This window comes from Bos mutus, chromosome 4 (genome assembly GCF_027580195.1).
Source record: "Bos mutus isolate GX-2022 chromosome 4, NWIPB_WYAK_1.1, whole genome shotgun sequence".
In the NCBI taxonomy this organism is placed as follows: Eukaryota; Metazoa; Chordata; class Mammalia; order Artiodactyla; family Bovidae; genus Bos; species Bos mutus.
Genome location: NC_091620.1, coordinates 48,233,651 through 48,256,507, shown reverse-complemented (window position 1 = coordinate 48,256,507; position 22,857 = coordinate 48,233,651). Strand labels below are relative to the sequence as shown.

General features: G+C 42.7%; 1 protein-coding gene across 5 annotated transcripts in view; it reads left to right on the top strand.

Moving 5' to 3' along the window:
* The first annotated feature begins 645 nt into the window (after positions 1–645).
* OSBPL3 (oxysterol binding protein like 3) overlaps positions 646–22,857 on the top strand; it is a 199,657-nt gene continuing 177,445 nt past the window's right edge. For 3 of the 5 annotated variants that reach the window (XM_070369447.1, XM_070369445.1, XM_070369446.1), the window contains exon 1: positions 646–957. The gene's annotated coding sequence lies outside the window, so the exon portion shown is untranslated. The remainder of the gene's footprint in view (positions 958–22,857) is intronic. The other 2 variants (XM_070369444.1, XM_005902877.2) reach the window with 1 other exon arrangement.

Genomic DNA, 22,857 nt, shown 5'->3' with positions numbered 1-22,857 from the left:
CTCCCCCTCTATGTTCCCTCCTGGGATCCAGCACCAATCTGCATCACTGCCTCTGGATGTGGGGGGGTCACAGCCTCCTGCCGGATCCTACGGGGATTCTGTCCTTCGACATCCGGTGCCTGCAAACCTCCCTTCACCACGTGTTTTCTCGATTCTCCATCCCTTGGCCTCGGTCTGAGTTCCGGAAGAAGTCGAGTCCTCTTTGCCTGTTCGACCAGAGTCTCCCCTGAAATCTTGTCCTTTAACCAGCCCCTCCCATGCCCCCCTCACTTCTTTCTCCGTCTCGGGCCCGGAAACGCTGGGCCAGAACATCTGAGTGCTTAAACACTCCACGAACATCTGAGTGCTTAAACGGCGCTCACAGAGCGCCCTGGGCCGCCGGGAACCACTTTTCTCTTCCGGAGGCAGCTCCCACTTCGCTTTCTCCTTCGCACCTGTCGGGAACCGGGTTCCCAACTCCCTTGACTGCGTCATGGAATCGGTGCTCCTTCCAGGTGCACCGCCCCGCCTCTTTACCGTGGGCTACTCCTGATTGCTGGGAGTGTGGGTCACTCTGCCGTCTCTCCCGCCCTCCCCGCGTGGCCCCGCCCCAGGACCGGCGTAGCTCCTCCTCCTCGCTCCCGCGCCTCCCTCCCCTCTTGCTAATTGCCTGGCCGCGCGCGCGAAGTTCTGGGCAAAGTACTGGGAACTGGCTGAGCGTTCGCTGTACGCTGGAGCCGGGCGGAACGAGGCGAGCTGGGAGCCAGGAGGCCAGTGCGCAGCGCGGGCTCTGACCCCAGCGGCCGTCGGCGAGTAGCCATCCCCGCCGCTTTCTGCTGCAGCCGGGGCGGAAACTATCAGCTGTGCGTTGGCTGGAGGACCGAAGAAGCCAGGTTTGCCTCCTTTCGCGTCTGCTGACAAATCCCGGAGCCCGGCACCGGGGAAACTAGGCGGCGTCCCCGGCGGCTGAGCGCGCAGGTAAGCACTAGGATGCCAACCAGAATAGTGCTGGGGTGCGGTGGGGACCTGGGCGATGGCACTGAGATTTGGGGGGGACGCAGCCAGTCTCAGCGAGAATCTGGAGACTGCCTCCTGTCTCCCGAGGAAGAACTGTTAGTGGGGCAGCCCCGAGTCGCCCTCGTGCCTGCATCCCGGGAGTTAGGGGGCCGGGTGCTGCCCACACTGGAGTGCTGTTCTTAGAGGCACAGTTTGGTTGGGGTTGACGGCGACAAGGCGCCTAGCTTGGGTCGGGGCGCCGGGGGGCTGTCTTGGGCAGCCGGGAGACGCGGCGCCGGGGCGGGAGGCACAGGAAACCAGTTTAATTGGGCCGAGTGCGAGGCTAGCCGCACCACATCCGCGGGCTGGGGCGAGCCGGGGGGATACGGGAGACGCAGGTCTTGTAGGCTCCGGGCTCGCCCGCCTCCCTGCGCGGGTCTTGCTCCGCTTCCCGGCACCGTGGCCGGGGACCGAGGGTCCTTGTCCCTTCGGGCTTCCTGAGAAGCGTTTGCAGCTTCTGGAGTCCCTAATGGGCATTGTCGTAGATCGTCCAGCTACTTCTTAAGCCGGCGCGCGCCGCCCTCTTTCGGTAATGCAATTTGTACTTTATTTCCTCCGTCTCACAAACTACCAGTCTTCTCCTTAGTCAGGACTCTGAGTTGAGGGAGCTGTGAAGTTGTCACTTTAGATGTGCCTGAGGGTTACGCTGAGGTGCATCTGAACCCCCGCCACCACCCTCCACCCTACCGCCACACCCGTTTTGACTCATAGAGTTTGAGTACTGGGATGAAGGCATTTAGAAATATTTTAAGCTGCCGCTGCTAAAGAGATCCATCCACAGATAAAGGTGTAGGTCTAACTTCTGATCATCCATACTGTACTCCCAAGCATCATACAAGGTGAAGTCCCCGTTCTGGCCCAAGGAGACAAACTAGGTAGGCCTGGGCTAAAATGCACCCAAGCGAAATGACCATGGCCTCCATCAACATGTGGGCACACCACCCTTTTTGGTATCCTCATAGCACTCATCTCTCTCTGAAATTCTCTCCTTAGACTGTTTACTGTTTCCCCCACTCTAGAATGTCCATCACCCCAATCCCAATGTCAGCAACAATGCCTGACACACAGTAGGTACAAAATAAATATTTATGGAATGAATGATGAAAACTTCTCTGTAAAAGAGGAATGGTGATCTCATACTGGTTTTGATTTTCATGTTTATCTTTTGGTTTTTCTGTTGGGAAATTGAACAAATACCAGTAACTACTATTAATCCAGCACCTACTGAGAGCTGGAAATGTACTAGGAACTTTGTATAGATCACCTCATTAAACATTGCTGTTGTTGTTTAGTTGCCAAGTCATGTCTGTCTCTTTTGCAACCCTATGGACTGCAGCCCACCAGGCTCCTCTGTCCATGGGACTTTCCAGGCAAGAATACTGGAGTGGGTTACCATTTCCTTCTCCAGAGGATCTTTCCAATTCAAGGATCAAACCTGCCTCTCCTGCATTGGCAGGCAGATTCTTTACCGCTGATCCACCAGAGAAGCTCTGTTAAACATTACAATAGCCTTAGTAGCTCGGTATTTCTAACCCAATGGGAAACTGAGGCTCCAGCAGGTTAACCAATTTTTCAAGATTATCCTGGCAGAACTAGAATTCCAGCTCATCTTCTCTATTATGCTGTATTGCTTCCAAGAAACTGAAATGTAATTTCCACCATTATTGCCAATAGGCATTTAACTTTATTTATAACAAAAACTATTGCTTGGCGAAAAGGAGATTTATTGCCTTATCATTACTGAGAGTTAGTTTCGGTAACAGCTAATAGTTATGCTGTAAATCCAGGATGCCATAGGCTGTTATTTAATCTTCACCATCTTGATGGCAGTGCTGTGAGGTTATCTCCATTTTACAGATGAAGAAACTGCAGCCTAGATTCGGGAACCTGCCCAGGGTCAATAGAAGATTCCTGAGCTGGATTTTTACTAATAGTCTTTCTGACTGTAAATCTTTAGCTCCTTCCACTATACTGAAATGTCTCCTGCACCCACTATTTAATTAGATGTTGACTCATTATGATAGAGTTCAGCGATGCAACATATTCAAACCACCTGAGGCTGAGCTGTAAACTTTCCACTGTCAACAACAAGTGTCTAGTTGTACTGTTTTCCGAATTGTTGAGATTCTTACTGCCATTGATTTTTGTGGTTGAATTTATGGGCCTGGTAGATAGATGGGGCATTTTCATGTAGGAGGAGAGGAAATTCTCCTTTCATCTAGATTTAAGTTTGCTGCTGCTGCTGCTGCTAAGTCGCTTCAGTCGTGTCTGACTCTGTGCGACCCCACAGATGGCAGCCTACCAGGCTCCTCCGTCCCTGGGATTCTCCAGGCAAGAATGCTGGATTGGGTTGCCATTGCCTTCTCCAATGCATGAAAGTGAAAAGTGAAAGTGAAGTTGCTCAGTCGTATCTGACTCTTCGAGACCCCATGGACTGCAGCCTAGGCTCCTCCGTCCATGGGAGTTTCCAGGCAAGAGTACTGGAGTGGCGTGCCATTGCCTTCTCCGAGATTTAAGTTTACTTTCACCTAAATCTGAAGAGAAATCTGATGGGTTTTACCCACTGTAGTAAGTGAACTCTGAACACAGTAATGGTTTCTGCCTCTTAAGGAAAGTACTGGAAGACCAGCTAGAACCTCTCTTGCCATGTGTAGAATGGAGAGTTGAAACCACTACTAGTTCCAGAAACTTCTGCAGCAAGCTTTTAGCAAAATAACTATATTTTGACTCTTTGTTCTCTTGTAAAACTGAGGGCAAGGTGAAGTTAGCTAAGTATGTCATCGTTACCACCTGAAGGGCTAATGGCAAAATGGAGCATGGGGCAGAATTAGAGGTCCCTTTTTTCCTTCTGTTTTATTCCAGTTTTAGGGGTAGTATAATGCTTTTCCTTTCCTGAAGACCTGGATAATCTGTGGTCTTATTTATACTGTGTGTCTCGGCAGGACTGTATTTTCTTAATTGTTAATTCCATTTCAAGGATGCTCCAGGGAGGGCTGGAGAATCCTTCAACCCAGAATGCCCACAGAAATGATAGGACTGTGGGACACTGAGGATCATGGAGGCTGTCAAGTTGAAGGAGCCTTCAGAATTGACAGTTTCACTTCCCTGGTGGCTCAGATGGTAAAGCATCTGCCTACAATGCGGGAGACCCAGGTTTGATCCCTGGGTCCGGAAGATCTCCTGGAGAAGGAAATGGCAACCCACTCCAGTATTCTTGCCTGGAAAATCACATGGACAGAAGAGCCTCTTAGGCTGCAATCGACTGAGTGACTTCACTTTATGGTTCGCTGTAAATTCCTTTCTTGTCTACATTTTATTCATCAGCTTTGAGCCTCCTTCTCTGGAAACATCTTTCTTGACTTCCCAATCAATACTGTTTAGACCATGTTTATGTTCATCTCACCCTAGTTCGTGTCTCTCCTTCCTTTTGTCTTTCACCTCCATCCCTTCCTGTTGCCCCTGTACCATCTTAGCTCAGGTTGTTAGGGACTTTGCTGCTGCTGCTGCTGCCGCTAAGTCACTTCAGTCGTGTCCGACTCTGTGCGACCCCATAGACGGAAGCCCACCAGGCTCCCCCATCCCTGGGATTCTCCAGCCAAGAACAATGGAGGGGGTTGCCATTTCCTTCTCCAGTGCATGAAAGGGAAAAGTGAAAGTGAAGTTGCTCAGTCGAGTCCGACTCTTAGCGACCCCGTGGACTGCAGCCCACCAGGCTCCTCCATCCATGAGATTTTCCAGTCAAGAGTACTGGAGTGGGGTGCCATTGCCTTCTCCGAGGGACTTCTCTGCTCTGTCCTAATGTTGCTTTCAGGCAGATTTACCTCCCTCAGTTCTGCCTTGGAATCAGGTAAATTCTTTAGATTCAGTCATTACATTGCTAAAAATTATTGAGTGACTTATGTAGTTAATAATTATAACATTAATAACAGCAGTGGTAGCTGCTGATCTTTTTGTGCCAGGTATTGGCTTGAGTACTGTGCATGAGTTAAACTGTTTAATCCTCAGAGCAACACCAAAGCAGGCCCTGTTGTTATACCCCCGATCTCCAAATGAGACTAGGAAAAGGTAGGTTTCCAACTACTTTACAACTAATACAAGGTGCAAGTGTATTAGTTGTGAAGTAATCCCAGGTCCTATCTCTCTCTCCATCTAAGGTAGACCCCTTAGCCTAAAGTCAGGATCCAGCAGCCTGGGCTCAGTGTCTGTCTCCAACCCTAATCCCCAGCCCTGTGTACAAGCAGCCTGAACTGTATTCAGCAACAGAGCATTTTGCTTTTGCCCTTACACTCCTGTTGCCTAGAAAGCTCTTTCATTGTCTCTCCCTGTGAAACCCCAAGTGTTTCAAGGCTTATCTCATAAACTAGTTCTGCCAGAATCATCTCTCTGAAATCAGTCTCTCACAGCATTAAAACATACACACACACACACACACCTCTCTCTCTCTCTGACACCCTCCCCCCCCCCTCCCTTCAGCACTTTGTTTCTTTCATACCCACCCTCCGCATTCTTTTACCCCAGTGCCTCCTGGCCTAGTTATCTATTTAAATGTATGGCCTCCCTTACTGAATTGTAAATGCCTTGAAGGCAGGACTAGTATCTATTCCTTCTTTTCCTGTTCCTCACATCACTAAGCCTGATATCTTATCCAAAGGAGGTGTGCAATTGAAAAGAAAAGATTGTATTTGGTTATATTATGTAGATCAGATGGTAGAGAATCTGCCTGCAATGCAGGAGACCTGGGTTTGATCCTTGGGTCAGGAAGAGCCCCTGGAGAAAGGAATGGCTACCCACTTCAGTGGGCTTCCCTTGTGGCTCAGCTAGTAAAGACTTGCCAGCAATGCGGGAGACCTGGGTTCGATCCCTCAGTTAGGAAGATCCCCTAGAGAAGGGAAAGGCTACCCACTCCAGTATTCTGGCCTGGAGAATTCCATGGAATGTATAGTCCATGGGGTCACAAAGAGTGGGACACAACTGAGAGACTTTCACTTTTCACCCACTCCAGTATTTTTGCCTGGAGAATTCCATGGGCATAGGAGCCTGGTAGGCTACAGTTCATGGAGTCACAAAGAGGTGGACAGGACTGAGCAACTAATACTTTCACATATTCTGTGAAAAAAGTCATTGGAATGTGGCATTTTGTTTCCTACTTTTTGATCCACGATACTATAATATTTCATCAATTTATGATGAAGCAATGGAAATCCTAATTATTGAAATCTATGATAAGCACCTATTCTGGTTTTCCCTTGCAGATATTACAAGGAAATCTCAAACCCGTAAACAAAACATTGTCTGTAGGATAAATATGCACTAAATATGCACTTGCATCTTATATGTACCATCTTTTCATATATATGTAAAGTTGTATTAAAAATATATTGAAACTGTTAAAAAATTGAAACGAAATTTTTGTCAATATCATATTGATCAATGAATATTTCACACTTTTAAACCTGATTTATCAGATCTTATATGAATAACCTCCAGCTCATAGCTTGGCTCTGTGTGTTCCAGTCAAATTGAAGTAAGTTCAGCTCCCTCATGTGCTCTGGCCTCCCAGTTTCCACATAAATATCTCTCCTCATTATGATGCATTCCTCCTCACCCATGATCACCTGGCTAATTCCCACACATCCATTATATTTCAGCCTGGATGTCACTTGTAGGAAGCCTTCCTCTGCTCCCTTCAGGTTGAAATTGGAAGACACACTTGGCACTGTGTGCCTGCCTGTTGATGAGGGAGCAGTTATCATACCATTTTGTAACTGTTAGTCACTTTGACTGAATCTTCTATGAAACCACTGACTCTCATTTGGCTTAAATTAGAATTACGTAGGGATCTTTTGTTGAGTATGAGGGCTACTCCATTTCTTCTAAGGGATTCTTGCCTGCAGTAGTAGATATAATGGTCATCTGAGTTAAATTTGCCCATTCAGGTCCACTTTAGTTCACTGATTCCTAAAATGTTGATGTTCACTCTTGCCATTTCCTGTTTGACCACTTCCAATTTGCCTTGATTCATGGAGCTAACATTCCAGGTTCCTTTGCATTATTGCTCTTTACAGCATCAGACTTGAGTTGCATCACCAGTCATATCCACAGCTGGGCGGTGTTTTTGCTTTGGCTTCGTCTCTTCATTCTTTCTGGAATTATTTCTCCACTCTTCTCCAGTAGCATACTGGGCACCTACTGACCTGGGGAGTTCATCTTTCAGTGTTATAACCTTTTGCTTTTCCATACTGTTCATGGGGATCTCAAGGCAGGAAGACTGAAGTGGTTTGCCATTCCCTTCTCCAGTGTAGGGATCTTAAAACATTTGTCCCTCCCTAGGCCCCACTCCCAAAGTTTCTGAATCAAATGGCTTGAGATAAGGAGGGTTGGTCACTTTTTTAAAAAAAGTTTCCTCATTCTGTGTTATAGCTGGATAGTATTCCCTTGTGTGAATATAATATACAACTTACTTGATTCAATTAAGTTTTTAAATGACAACTTTATTGAGATATAATTAGTATTTCATATAATTCATCCATTTAAAGTATACAATTCAGTGACTTAATTTTTTAAAAAAATGTGTACTTTTTGGCTGTGCCACATGGCATGTGGGATCTTGGTTCCCTGACCAGGGATCAAACCTGCGTCCCCTGCATTGGAAGCACGAATTCTTAACCACTGGACCACCAGGAAAATCCCCAGTGGTTTTCAGTATATTCACAGTTGTGCAACCATGACTTCATAATTCATTTTAGAACGTTTCACCATCCCCAGAAGAAACTGTACCAGTTAGCAGTCTCCCCTCCTCACTTCCCAACCACGAATCTATTTGATGCCTGTATGGATTTGTCTCTTCTGGACATTCACGAAAATGGCATCATTCAACATGTGGCCTTTGGTGTCTGGCTTCTTTCACTTAGCACGTTATTGTCAAGGTTTATCCCTGTTGTAGCATGAATCACTGCTTCATTTCCTTTTATTGCCTAATAACACCCCATTGTTTGTATAGACCGCACTTTATCCATTTGCCAGTTGGAACTGGAATTTTTTTAAATCTTCCCCAAACAAACCAAATGTGCAGGCAAGCGTTAAACCGGAAGTTCCTTTGAGTCTTGTCCATTGTTGTGTCTTGAGGCTAGAACAGCACCTGGCACAAGATAGATGTGTAATAAATCATCTGAATGAATGAAGCATTTTACTAAAAGTATAACTTCTGTTATGCTGGTGTCATGAAAAAACATTGTCATCAAAAAGAGGTCCTCATAGTTGATTATTTAGACCCTGATTTGAACAAATTCATTATTAGAAAATATTAGTTAATCAAGGAAATTTGAACATGGATGAAATGGTCCTATTTTTAGAATTTGCTTTAAAATATCTAAAGGGTGGGGAGGGAGCATAGAGGAAACAAGGCTGTTACTGAAGTGAGATGATGAGTTCTTGATGCTGTTCCCTAGATCTGCTGTCTCTGGGGCAGCCATTGTCCACATTTGGCTGTGGTGCACTTGAAATGTAGCCTTAGTGAGACGTACCATAGGTATGAAATATACATGTTTTGAAGACTTAGTATGAAAAAAATGTAAAAGTATCTCAGTAATTTTGTACTATTAACATGTTGAAGTGGTAATATTTTGGATATATTATGATAATATATAATTTAAACTAATTTTACCTATTTATTTTTACTCTTTAATTTGCTACTTGAATGAAAATTGCATATATGGCTCATATTACATTTTTCTCTTACAGTGTTGCTTGAAGTAAATCTAACTCCTTGCTTGAATCCCAAGGGTCAATAAAGCTGTCATTAAAAAGTAACTGAATAAAGTATATTGTATATTATATTCACACAATGGAATACTATCCAGCTATAACACAGAATGAGAAAACTTAAAAAAAAAAAAAAGTGACCAACTCTCCTTATCTCAAGCCATTTGATTCAGAAACTTTGGGAGTGGGGCCTAGGGAGGGACAATTTTTTTAAGATCTCTAGGTGATTCTTATTTAAGTCAAATGAGAATTTGACATTTTTCATATTACATTAAATTGAGGACTCCCAAATTTTTAAAAAGTCTGGAGCAAAATATTTTTCATAAGTCTCCTCTTATGTGAAGACTGGGACTGGGAAATATCGATTTGTTCAAAGATGATTCTTTGTAGAAGGTTGTAGCAGGCAGGCTGTAGCCTTCCTATATCATTCCTGGGTTTGCTTCCATCTATGTGAAAATCTAAAAGTTCTTTTGTAATAAATGGGATAGCAACATGAAGCCATAGAATAATTGCTCCTTTAGTTACTTGCCTGATGAATTATTTCCTTCATCTTAGAAAAATACAGAAAATAGAGTAGCAATTTCATTGTTCTTAGTCATACTGTTTATATCCTGAAATTGAATTTTCCCTGTACTTTCTTTATAATCACTCTGCCTAAATTTGTTTGTTTGGGAGCCAGAATATGATTGTTTCTAGACTTCTTAAAGCCCCTGGAAGAGTGGAAAATGATTCTTAAATAATAATAATAACATGTGGGTTTAAAGATGATTAAAACAAATTGCTTTCGTATAAAATTTCTTGGGATGAACCTTCTGTCGCTGTCTAGGTGTCTGTATTTACTCGCAGAAGCATAGCTGGGGTAATAAACCCAGCTCTCTGAGTGGGTATAGGCTAGACAGATGACCCCAGAGGATATTTGTCCTCAGCTGTGATTTCTGAGATTGGGAGACAGTGGATTTGAACTGAAAAATAGCTTGAATTTAAAGCAGAACAGAATTAAATTGCAATGAACAACCCAACAAGAGATCATCAGAGGGACCTGTGCCTGCCAATATAAAATCAGGTTTATTCTTTTGTTTATTCTCTATAGTTAAAATGTCACAGTCCATTTTCTTAGTGTTGTGTGGGTCAGACGCTTTGCAGTATAGCATTTCTCCACTTGTGTATTAAGAGAGAGTACTGTGAAAGATTCCCATGCTTCTTTTCTATCTTGATATCAAATGCCATCATACAAAAGTTTTAAAGTTATACTTTGTCTTATAAAACAAAAAGACCTCATCCAATCATTTGTGGTGGGCAGTGATCTGAAATGTTTAGAAGCAAAAGCTAAATAATGTATTTTTTTAATGTGACAAACATGATTAAACTTGAAGTAAATGGCTCCCTAGAATGAAAGCGTGCAGTGTGATTTTTGTCAATGAATGAGTATTTGTTGTGCACCCACTGTATGCCAGGCACCAGGCTGGGTACCTGGCATCCAGGTACCTTCAAGGAGGTATCTCCCTTCAAGGAGATATTAAACAGTTACAGAGAATTTGTTCATTACAGTGAGGATCTTTGGCTCCAAGGGAATGAGTCTGGATTTTAATTGGGAACCTGGAGAGGGAAGTTCCATTTTTTTTGTATGTCATGACTTGGGCTGCTAATGGTCGCAGGAGGAGAAAAGGGAATCCTGTGGGTGGGGATGACAGTAGTGAAGTCCTGCCCTTTCTGTCTTTCTGCCAATTGCAGAAGGCCAGGTGGAACTGAATAGGAGGAGGGGCTTAACTCCTCTGGCAAGGTTTTGAATTGCTGTCTGTGATGATACACAGAAGTGTGCTTATTTGTTATTGGGAACTGCATCCAAAGTTGAGTTTTTACCACTTTTGTAACTGAAATTGTATGAAAGCTAACAACCTGTTCTCCAGCATTACCATGGAAGTAGCTTCAAATGACTTGCTGGCTCCAGTTCAAATGTAGTTCTGCGGTCTAGCATCTGAGATGAAGCGGACAAGGGGTACTTGAAGGCCTCAAAGAATGTAGGGAAGCCCCAGTTGGGTTTTTCTTATGGGTTCAGAGCTACTTCAAGCAGATTTCTTTATAGAATTAACTGAAGTGTCCTTTGGAGCTTATTGGGAGTCTTTAGGGCATGGGGAACCATCTTGACTCTGAAGGGTTGATAATTGCAAAGAACAGTAATAATAGCAATGGTAGCCAGTAGCTGTGGCATACTTACTATGTGCCAGGTTAAGTGCTGTACTTACACTACCTCATTAGGTCTTCTAATAATTTATGAAGGGGCTCTCAGTGTAATAGTTTACCAATAGCCAAACAGAGGCTGGGGAGTAATCATTTGCCCTTTGGTTGTCCAACATCCCTTTACCCTTTCTGATTTCCATTTGAGGACTCACTTTTTGCCTGATGGTCTAGAATGAGGGGCCCCATTCTCCTCAGCTGTGGGTAGGCCTAGGAGTCAGATGTCTCTTACCGGAATCTGGGTTCAGTGCCAAGGGTCACAGAGATTCTGCTGCCAAGGGCATCTCCCGACCTGACCATTCTTATCTGCCTGGCTTCAGGTCCCATGAAGCTGTGCCAGTGCCTGTCCCCCCACCCCCCCCACCCCCCTTACTTCCTGAAACTATTTTCCCAGTACATTTTTTATGTGTTTGTTTCAGTTGCCAGAATAGTTTCTCTTCTACTCAAAGAACCTGTGACTGTCACAAGCCTTGAGGGGCTTAAGTCATTTACCCATGATCACAAAGGGACCAAGTGGCAGCACTGGGGTGTATTTGGGTCATTGACCAGAGGGCCCCTCACTGTGGTGGAGATCACAGGAGTGGGAGATGGAGAATTAGAAGATGAATCCAGTCCCGGTAGGGCCTCTGTGACCTTGGGCGGATCACTGCCTTCTGTGCGGAACTGGATGGACAAGATGGAATCTGCACCTGTCTAAAGGACACCCAGCTCCGGAGGATTTCCTCCTTCGTTAAGTTTTGGATGTGTGACTGTGTTCACCTTTTCAAAGGCTTGCAGTCTGAGATTTGAGGTGCTGTCTTAGGCAGCGGTTTTCAAAGTGTGGTTCCACGAGTTGCCATATCAGCATCACCTGGGTACATGTTAGAAACAGGAATTCTTGGCCCCACCCTAGACCTTCTGAATCAGAAACCGAGAGGAGGGCCCAGCAATCTGCTTTTTATAAACCTTTCCGTTGATTCTGATGTTCACTAAAATTTGGAACCACTAGGCTAAGACCTTTTCATTTTATTGAAAATTACTATGTATAATAATTGATTAGCCTCAACCCCTGCTCTCAAGGAATGTTTGTGGGGGAGAGTTATAAACACACAATGTGAAAGACAAGGAGAGGTGTAACACTTGCTGTAAACAAGATGTTGATATGTGGTGTGAGCCCAGAGAGGCCATAGGAGATGCTTCTGCAGGGAAGGGGGCATCTGAACCAAGCCTTGGAGGACGTGTAGGATTGAGACAAAGGAATGCTAGATGGGAAAGACACTCCAGGCAGAAAATGCAGGATGAGCCAAGGCATAGCCTTTTTTTAAAAAAAACCTCAAGTATAGTTAATTTATAGTATTATGTTAGTTTCAAGTGTACAACATGACGAGCCAGTGTTTTTATAGATTATACTCCTTTTAAAGTTATTACAAAATAATGGCTATAATTCCCTGTGCTGTACACTATATGCTTGTTGCTTATCTATTTTATATATAGTAGCTTGTCCCTCTTAATCCCATACCCATATCTTGCCCCTCCCTGCTTCCATCTCCCCACTAATATCCACTAGTTTGTTTTCTGTATCTGTGAGTGTTTCTGTTTTGCTATATACATTCACTTGTTAGAATTTTAAGGTGTAGCATTTTAAGGAATGATGAACCCTCCAGTTTGATCATAAGGACTGTTTTAAATGGGGAAAGTGAATGAATATGAGAATGGAGAGGTGGGTTGGGGCCCAAACGGAGTGGACGCCGAATCCTTTGGTAAGGGTTTGGACTTCATTCTGTGGACAGTGAACAAGGAGGTGATGTGGTGGGAGCTATTTTAGAGAAAAATCCTAGTGGTGATAGAGATGATCAGAGGCTGGGAGTACAAGCACGATGAGACCCAAAATAGGTTGGTCACAGTGGGAGAAGAAAGGACAGACAACACAGAAGGAAGTACTGGCAAGTTAGAATGACAGCTCCTGGAAACGGGATTAAGGACCAGGGTTGAGGGAGAAGGCAGAGATGATTCTATGTGAGATAATAAATGGTGTTGGTACAATCAGGTGAAAAATAAAGTTGGAGCCTTATATCACTCCTTCCATCAAAATAAATTCCAGGGAGATCAAAACTTTAATATTAAAACAACTAGGAAAAAAATAGAATATGATTTTAATAATGAGATAGAAAAGCTTTTCAAGATAGGACACAAAATCCAGAAGCTATAAAACAAAAGATTGATTCTCTTGACTACATGTGATTTTTGCAGAGCAATTTTTTTTAACTGTCAAAAGGCAATTAATTTGGAAAATAATTGCAATTCATGTCACAAAGGTCTAATTCCATCAATATATAAAGAATTACAATAAAAGAAAGGACAGTTGCTCTAGAGGCAAAAAATTTGAACAAATAGTTTATAAACCTGTCTACAAATGACTCTTAAGTGTGTGAAAACGTCAACCTTACTCATAACAAGAGAAACAAGATGCCATTTTTTAACCTATCAGATTGGCAAATGTAACATAAAGTGGTAACACTGTCCCCAGAGGTTTGAGGAAGCAATTATTCTTGATGGTTGGAAATGTAAATTGTTCCAAGCTCTGTGTGGAGCCCTTGGAAGTATCTTATCAAAACTGCAAACACGTGTACCCTTTAAATCAGCCATAACAGTTCTGTGAATTTAATCCTACTGATAAGTAAATGTGCACAGTGATATACATGCAGAGTTATTTATTGCAACACTGTTTGAATAAAAAGATTGCAAATAACCTAATTGTTCATTAGTAGGAACTGGTTAATGAATAATGGAGCAGTTAAAAATGAGGCAGCTCAACATCTACTGATTTGTAACAATATCAAGGGTATTAAGTTAAAAAAAAAAAAAGCAAAGTGTAGAATACATAGGTTTGTGGCTTACATATAATATATACCAAAGTATGTATGGGATAATTCCATGTGAGTAAAAATATATTCACACCTCATATATATGTTATATGTTTACATACATAAACATGTACATATTTATGCATATGTATACATATTCATAAAGGGGGGTGGAGGAAGGGTGGGCTGAAGCCAGCTGGCACCAGCTTGTGAGAACCAATTGTGTATATCTCTCCCCAACAATGACTTTGCAGTGGTCAGTGGTCATTTGAAATTGGCCAAGGTGGGAGTATTTACAGCATGGAAGTTGGCAAGAACCAAATCAGGGTTTTCATTTGTTTTTGTTTTTCCAGAGAGCTGGTTGATAAACATTTACTAGTACCCTCTGTGTATCATGAATATAAAATATCTCTTGAAGGCTAAACAAGAAGTGGGTAACATCAGATTCCCCAAGGAAAGGAGCTGGGAGATAAAAGGGCAGGTGTGAGATTTCAATTGTATCTTTGAAATTTTGTTCCAGGTAAAGGAGTTACTTATTCTGCAGTAAACATGTAAAGCAAGCCAAAAAGTAGAGTTTCAGGCCTATGTGACTATTATTTAAGGAACCATTGACTACTATGGAAGAATATAAATGAATCGGTCTTAGGGCAAAAGGATGCTTTTGGTTTTAAACATGCTGAGGTTAAAGTATGTGGGTGATATCAGTGATGCCCCCCAGATAACTCAGAAGAGAGGGCAAAACTGAGGATCACTCCTGGGAGTCAGCAGTTTAGTTGAAATTAGGACAGTTGAGGAGGTTTCTAAGGGAGGCCCAACCTGTCCAATGTTTTGGGCAGGTCCCAGGAGAGGAAGGGAGATGGATGTGGTACCTTGAGGAATGTTAAACAAGAGATAGGTAGTCACAAAGGTCAGAGGACCTTATAATAATATTCATAGCAGATTTCTTTAATGGATTGTCTATAAAAAGTGAACCCCAATGCTCAATCCTTTTTGAGAAAACATAACGATATAATTCTCCTAGCCACTCTATGGGGGTGGATATTATTTCCAAGATTGCTTGTGAATAGGAGAGAGGGATAATTTCAAAGAATAAACCAGGAGAGAGCTCCTGGGAGGGATGTTAATAGAGCATACCTTGGAGACCTTTTAATGTGGAAAGATTTTTAAGTTTGGGTGGAGGGAGCGGTGGGCAGTTGCAGACCCACCGAAAGTGTGAGCTACGAAATGTACTTCATCAGTGTGACTGGTGGTCACACACAACACCCAAATGTTGTATTCCACTGTGCGTTCAGTGGTGGGGAGGATAGGAGCCAGGGAGAATTCCCATCAAACTTTGAGACAGATCAGGGAGATGGCCTGTGAGTACAGGTTTTCAGAGTGTCGGCGCAGGAACTGTGACATCTGGTGCCACTTCACTCTCAGTTAGTTTTCTTTTTTTTTAATATAAATTTATTTTAATTGGAGGCTAATTACTTTACAATATTGTATTGGTTTTGCCATTCATTAACATGAATCCGCCACAGGTGTACACGTGTTCCGCATCCTGAACCCCCCTCCCACCTCCCTCCCCATACCATCTCTCTGGGTCATCCCAGTGCACCAGCCCTGAGCATGCTGTATCATGCATCGAACCTGGACTGGCGATTCGTTTCACATATGATATTATACATATTTCAATGCCATTCAGTTAGTTTTCTGACTCAAGCTGCATATGCCTTTGTGGTGGTGTATTGCTTATCTTTTTTTTTAATCTTTCAATAAATTATGGGATGGAGGCTATATTTTCTAGATGACTGTGACTGCGGAATAAGAAAAGTGGAGGTTAATGAAGGAATGATTATTTGTTGACGTGTATTTTGGGGTTTCCCTTGTAGCTCAGATGGTAAAGAATTTGCCTGCAATGCAGGAGACCCGTGTTCGATTCCTGGGTTGGGAAGATCCTCTGGAGAAGGGAATGGCAACCCACTCCAGTATTCTTTCCTGGAGAATTCTATGGACAGAGGAGTATTGCAGGTTATAGTCCATGGGGTTGCAAAGAGTCGGACACTACTGAGCGACTAACACACATATATTTTTATGTATACGATTTATTTATGATGTGCTAAGAATGAATATTCCTGTCTCACAAAACACATACAAATCCTGCCTCTGTTATTTAGAGAAAACACTGTGTTTATTTCAGCGGTTCTTTTACCTTGTACGTGTACAAATGGTATACAGTTTTCACCCTAATTCGGTTTTCAACTCAGTCTTTCTTTAGCTCAGTGTTCTGTTGTTTGTTATACGTTTGTCAGGTTAGGGACAATGCCAATAATGAGGTGTCAGATAGGAAAAGGAAAATAGTTGTGGCCTAAACACAGTTCAGAAAAAGGACTGCATGGACTTCATGGCAGCCTGCTAATGCACCATACTCCTGACTTGTAATTCCTGTTTCTCTAGGCTTTGATCTCATGGCCAACATAGCGTTCCAATTTGCTTGTTACTTTCCATTCTGCATCATTTGTTCCCTGATGAAGGGCTGAGAAGCCTCTTTTGTTCTCTGGCATCAAAAGGTCTAATTTTCATGGATGTATGCAGATGGGTGTTTACATAAGATAGCTGCCTTTTTTGATGCACCGATTGACACCTTTGTCTGACCAATGCCAGGAACCAGAGGGCAGGATGTAGGAATCTGGGTCTCTGTAAAATGTGTGGTGTGTGGTCCAGAGATGTGCCCCGATTATCCTTCATTGCTAAGAACTTCACAGATGAGTTGAGCAAAATAACCATGTTCTTGGGTCTTGTTCTAGCTAGTTGACTCATGCTGAGGTCTAGCGTGTCATGGACTTCTCTGCATTCCTGTGGATAGTACTGTTCCCTCCCCACACCCCTGAAGGAGTTGTGTGAGAATTAGCCAAGTGTCAATAGATGTGAAGGGGGCTCTGGAGGAGATGAGAGCTACATGACTGCTAGTTGATCAAGAAGCCAGCAGGAGGGGATGCACAGTTATATGTCTGTTTCTCTGGGATCTAAACTTCAGCAGCACCACAGTGACGTACAGGGCGTGTTAATTGCTGGGCCTCGCTGCAGAGTTTCTGATTTAGTGCATCTGTGGTGCGATCTGAGAGTCTGCATTTCAAACAAGTTCTTAGGTGATGCTGGTGCCACGGGTCCAGGGACCCCTTTGAAAACCCAGGCGTTGGTGTAGCAGGCAGAAGACTCACTCTCAACCCACCCTGAGTCCACTCTTATTTGGGGAGGAACTGGAGAATTCTAGTTCTCATTAGCCCCGTATTTTAAATCATAAGCCCCATATTTTAAATAGCATTTTCACATTTGCCAATTACTTTAATATACTTTGCTTCTCACAATAAAATAACCCTGTGAGGGAGCAGGACAGGTATTACCTTGTTGTAAATCAGACTGAGGATATCGGGTAAGATGAGTGACTTACCCAGAGGACAAGTGGCAGAGCCTTGCATCTCGGTTTTCTTAGCGTAGCTTTAATGTTCCTTCTGTGTTGTTAGTGAAAGCTTAGCAATCATCTGCTCTGATAGCAAAGTTTGTTCTAATCACCCTGCAACACGACAAACAGCTTTTACTTTCAGAACACTTTTATATTCACAGGAAGCTGTTCCCGTGTGTCCCACACTGGTTCCCCTGTTATTACTATGTTACATTAGTAAGGTACGTTGGCCACAATTAATGAACCAATGCTAACACATTATTATTAACTAAACTCTAAACTTTGTCCAGGTTCTCTTAGTTTTTACCTAATATCCCTCTTCTATTCCAGGATCTCATCCAGGGTTCCACGTTGTGTTTTGTCTCATGTCTCCTTCAGCTCCTCATGGCTGTCACCGTTTCTTAGACTTTCCTTGTTTTTGATGACCTTGACAGTTTCAAGGCATACCCGTCAAGTATATTGTAGAACGTCCCTCGATTGGGATTTGTCTAATGTTTTTCTCATGATTGCTTGTTGTTCAGTTACTAAGTTGTGTCCAGCTTTTTGTGGCCCCCTTGGATTGCGGCACACCAGGCTTCCCTGTCCTTCACTATCCCCGAGTTTGCTCAGATTCACGTCCATTGAGTCAGTGATGCTGTCTAACCATCTCGTCCTCTGTCATCCGCTTCTCCTCCTGCCTTCAGTCTTTCCCAGCATCAGGGTCTTTGCCGATGAGTTGGCTCTTCACATAAGGTGACCGAACTATAGGAGCTTCAGCTTCAGTCTTTCCAATGATTATACAAGGTTGATTTCCTTTAAGATTGACTGATTTGCTCTCCTTGTAGTCCAAAGACTCTTCTCCAGCACCACAATTCAAAAGCATCAATTCTTCGGAGCTTAGCCTTCTTTATGGTCCAACTCTCATATCTGTACATGACTACTGGAAAAACCATAGCTTTGACTATATGGACTTTGTCGGCAAAGTTATGTCTCTGCTTTTTAATATGCTGTCTAGCTTGGTCATAGTTTTCCTTTCAAGGAGGAAGCATCTTTTAATTTCAGGGCTGCGGTCACTGTCCACTGTGATTTTGGAACCCAAGAAAATAAAACCTGCCATTGTTTCCACTTTTACCCCAACTATTTGCCATGAAGTGATGGGGCCAGATGCCATGATCTTCATTTTTTGAATATTGAGTTTTAAGCCACCTTTTTTATTCTCTTCTTTCACCCTCATCAAGAGGCTTTTTAGTTCGTCTTCACTTTACTCCATTAGAATGGTATCATCTGCATATCTGAGGTTGCCAATATTTCTCCTAGCAGTCTTGATTCCAGCTTGTGCTTCATCCAACCCAGCGTTTCACACGATGTACTCTGCATATAAGTTAAATAAGCAGGGTGAAAATATACAGCCTTGTCATAGTCCTTTCCCAGTCCATTGAACCAGTCCATTGTTCCATGTCCAGTTCTGACTGTTGCTTCTTGACCTGCATACAGGTTTCTCAGGAAATAGGTCAGGTGGTCTGATATTTCCATCTCTTTAAGAATTTCCACAGTTTATTGTGATCCACACAGTCAAAGGCTTTAGCATAGTCCATGAAGCAAAGTTGATATTTCTCTGTAACTCCCTTGCTTTCTGCATGATCCAACGAATGTTGGCAATTTGATCTCTGGTTCCTCTGCCTCTTTGTTTAGACTAGGGTTCTCATGATTAGACTAGGGTTATGGGTTTTTGGGGAGAAAGACAGAGGTATGCCGTTCATAACATCATGTTGAGGGTACATACTATTAATGTTTTTATCACTTTTCCTATTGACCTTGACACCTTGGCTAAGGTAGTATTTGTTTGGTTTCTCCCCTGCAAAGTTACTCTTTCCACAGCCCACACTGTTCAGCCCACACCTAAGGAGTGGGGAGGGATGTGCTACTTTCCACATAAATTATTTGGCACTCTTATGTACGGCAGGTTTGTCTATCCGCTCCCATTTACTGATGTGGTCAGTTAATCAGTATTTGTATCAGTATGAATTCATGGATACTTACAGTACTTTATTTTAGTGCTCACATTGTTCAGACTTTGACCAGTAGGAGCCCTTTAGGTTGGCTTCCATGGCCCTTTGTCAAGCCCATCGTTGTTGGGTTTTTTGAGTGTGTTCTTTCTGGGACTATAGGATGCCCTCAATTCATCTTGTGTAATTCCTGTCAGCTCTAGAATCAGTTTTTTAACATTAGTCTTGATCCACTAAATTGCCTTTACTATCCACCCTAGACACCACCCACAGTGAAAGAACACAGATCTATTCCACCCGTCAGTTTCAAAATAAGGCAACCAGCACCTTGAAAGGTGAAATGGCTATTTGGAGTCACATATAGTTGGTGGCAGGACCAGGACTAGGACCAGATCTGAGCCCTCTGAACTTCTAGTTTTGGGCCTTTTTTATCATTCTCTGCTGGCACAGTCTATATTCAGAACCTGAGTCAGCATACTTCCCCCTACTCCGCCCCGACCCCTGCATCCCTGGGTGTAGGCAATCTGATTGAACCCACCTGAATGTGCTACTGTCTACTCAGGACAAAGATCAGCAAAGAGGGGCAAAGGGTACTGGCCAGATTCCTTGTGGAGAGGGCCTCAGCCAGTCTGTTTTCCCATCAGAATGGGTTTTGTCATGGTGAACAAGTAACAGACCCACAGAATGTGTCTGCTACCATCAGCAGTTTGCACCTAAGCTCTGTCCATGACTGGCCTCTGTTTTGTGGGGAAGTGGGGACAAAGGGAGGGGTGTCAAGTCCACACTCTTCCTTTGGGTTCTCCTTCTTTCCCTGGTGGAGTCAGAAAGAAGTGAATTCAAGCAGCAAAACCATCAAATTTCACTTCATTCTGTGAGCTCCTTGCATCCACAAAGATGGAACTGAACAGACAGGTTTTTGGTGTTCTAAAGGCTCAGACAACCTGATATTAGAATCTAGCTTTGAATAATCAGTTACATCAAAAAGCTTATTTTTCATTGTGGGAGGAAATAGTTCTGTCATCAAAAGTTTGCAAAGATGCAGGGCGTAATGTTGACAGACTTATTTCATATTAATTTCTCAGAATGTTCCTCTTCAAAAAAGATATTTTTAATTTTTAAAAATCATTCACAGTAGGTGATCTGGCTGAAGAATTATTCCTGTAAAGGGATTTAAAGGAATAAGTCAGTAATGATGTACTAGGGCATTTTGTTTTCAAGCAACAGAAACCTATCCAATTTAAGAACAATTTAAGAGAAAATTTATTAGCTTATGTTGCTAAAAAGTCCAAGAGTAATGCTAACTTCAGGCATGGCTGCATCTAGGGCTTCAAATCATGTCATCAGGGCCTTATTTGTTACCATTTCCTAGACTGTTTTCATCTGGCTTCATTCAAGAGCTGAGGGCTTATTTCCTACGTGGTAAACAGCTCTATTCTGCAGATAGAGTTGCCCCTAACCTGAATTGGTTACTGGGACTAGAGTTAGCAGGACTGTCATGGCCAGCTGTGGGTCAGGTATTCCCTGTGGAATCAGGGGAAGGGATGTTTCCTCTTCCTCATTGAAGAATGAGGTGTTGGTATCAGAAGTATCAGTTGGATGGACAAACAAAAATAATGGATGTCTGTCTTTTGCAGTGTTATGAACACTCAAGGTGATGAATAAATAAATAAATGCTCAGCTCTGATGCTATCCACAGGTGTGTTTACTTAGCCCCTTCCCAAGCTACTTGTTTATTTCTTGGATTGTGAATTCCTTCTAGAGAGACCTTCTGGTCCTTCCTAGTCACCTGAATTGCCAGTTAAGCCCTCAGCAAATGCTCTTCTTGCTGTTCCTATTGCTAATTTCAAGTCTAATTCAGGGGATGGCTAGCTGATGGTGATTCTCTCTTTGAATCTATTTAACCAGGTCAGTGTTAAGTTTGGTTCTGGATGAATGATCAGCATAGATATCTTTAATAAATCTGCCTTGCAATACTAAGGAAAAGGAAGTAACTTCTAATCTTCTCTTTTTCCCTTGATGTCATTGCTAACTCAGATCAGTGTGTAGTGTTAGTCGCTCAGTCGTGTCCGACTCATTGTGACCCCATGAACTGTAGCCAGTGAGGCTCCTCCATCCATGGGGTTCTCCAAGCAAGAATACTGGAGTGGATTGCCATTCCCTTCTCCAGAGGATCTTCCAACTTCTAATCTTCTTTTTTTCCCTTGATGTCATTGCTAACTCAGATCATTAGTGGTTAATTCTAGTCCTACCCTCTATAAGGGGAGAGATTTTTTTTTAATCATTGCATGAACCAATAATTATTAGCTCCAGATTTAAACAAACTTACTTGAAAGTTTGATTATTCAAATCTCTTGCTTGTTTTTCTTCTTGCTACTTGCCTTTTGCAAATTTCACTATTTATTAGCACCTTTACCTGAAGGTGGACAAGATAAAATCAAGAGCTGTATTTAAAACCTTGACAGCATCCCACCTTCTTTTCTTATTTCTTTTCAGAGGGGCTGCCTAGTTGGCAATGTTTTTGTGCAAAACCAGTTTTTACCTTGACTAACATGAACTGTGATGAGTTATCATTGAATTTCAGTTAATTGCCTTTTAGATACATCCTTTAACAGCAAGTTGAAAGTTGGCTGCAAAGTCATCTCTTTCTCTGGTGTTTGCCTTGACTTCTGATCTTTTCCCTTTGCCTTCTTCTTGAGTCCAATCAAGATCAAGTTAAAAATGAATTAATGCCAGGTTCAGAAAAGAGTAAGTGTTCAGGTCCGCTCATCAGCCCTGGAGTGTCAGCTCTTTCTATATTGCACAGTCAAATGGAAAATCTTTTAAAAAATCTGTCTCCGTTGACACTGATAATTGAATTTACTATACATTGATTTTATTTTGTCCATGTCTGTATTTATTTGAATCACTGCTCGACTAGGTCAGTGCCATCAATTTTTCTTTTCCTTTTCTAAATCTTCAAAGTATTTGTATTCAGGCCATGGTCAAGACTCACAGAAACCATTTTGACTAGGTTTCTCATTCATTTATATACTACAAAAGCAGGGCATGCCTTTGTGTTATGGGAGTATTTTTAGAAGACTAATGAGGTGGAAGGATTTGTGTTTCATTTCCCTTGGTTTCCCTCTATTCAGACACCTGCATTTGCCATTAATTACTACTCCCATGGTGCTCTCTTTTGTCTCTTGTGCAGCGTTTTAAAATAATATTGGGAGGGAAGCTGGGTGCTGAGACACATATCTGAGTTGAATAATTAGTTGGTTTTTTTTTCCCTAAGTCGCTCAACAGAAGGCTTATTTAAGAGTAATTGTTATTTTGGTACCATTTAAGGAGGTTTTGTTTCTTTTCATCTTTTTCTGTAATCATTGCTTATTCCCAATCGCTGATCTCAGGTCACCTCATTTTCCCCCTTAATCAAACCATTCTGAATACCATTTGTAGCTCCTGCAATGTTTTAGAAATAGAAAACTCCTTTCTCTGGATCTCTTTGATAGTAGGCTCTGGGGTCAAACCAGTGCAAGTCGGTTGGGTTTGCAGAAATGGCTAACAGTTACCA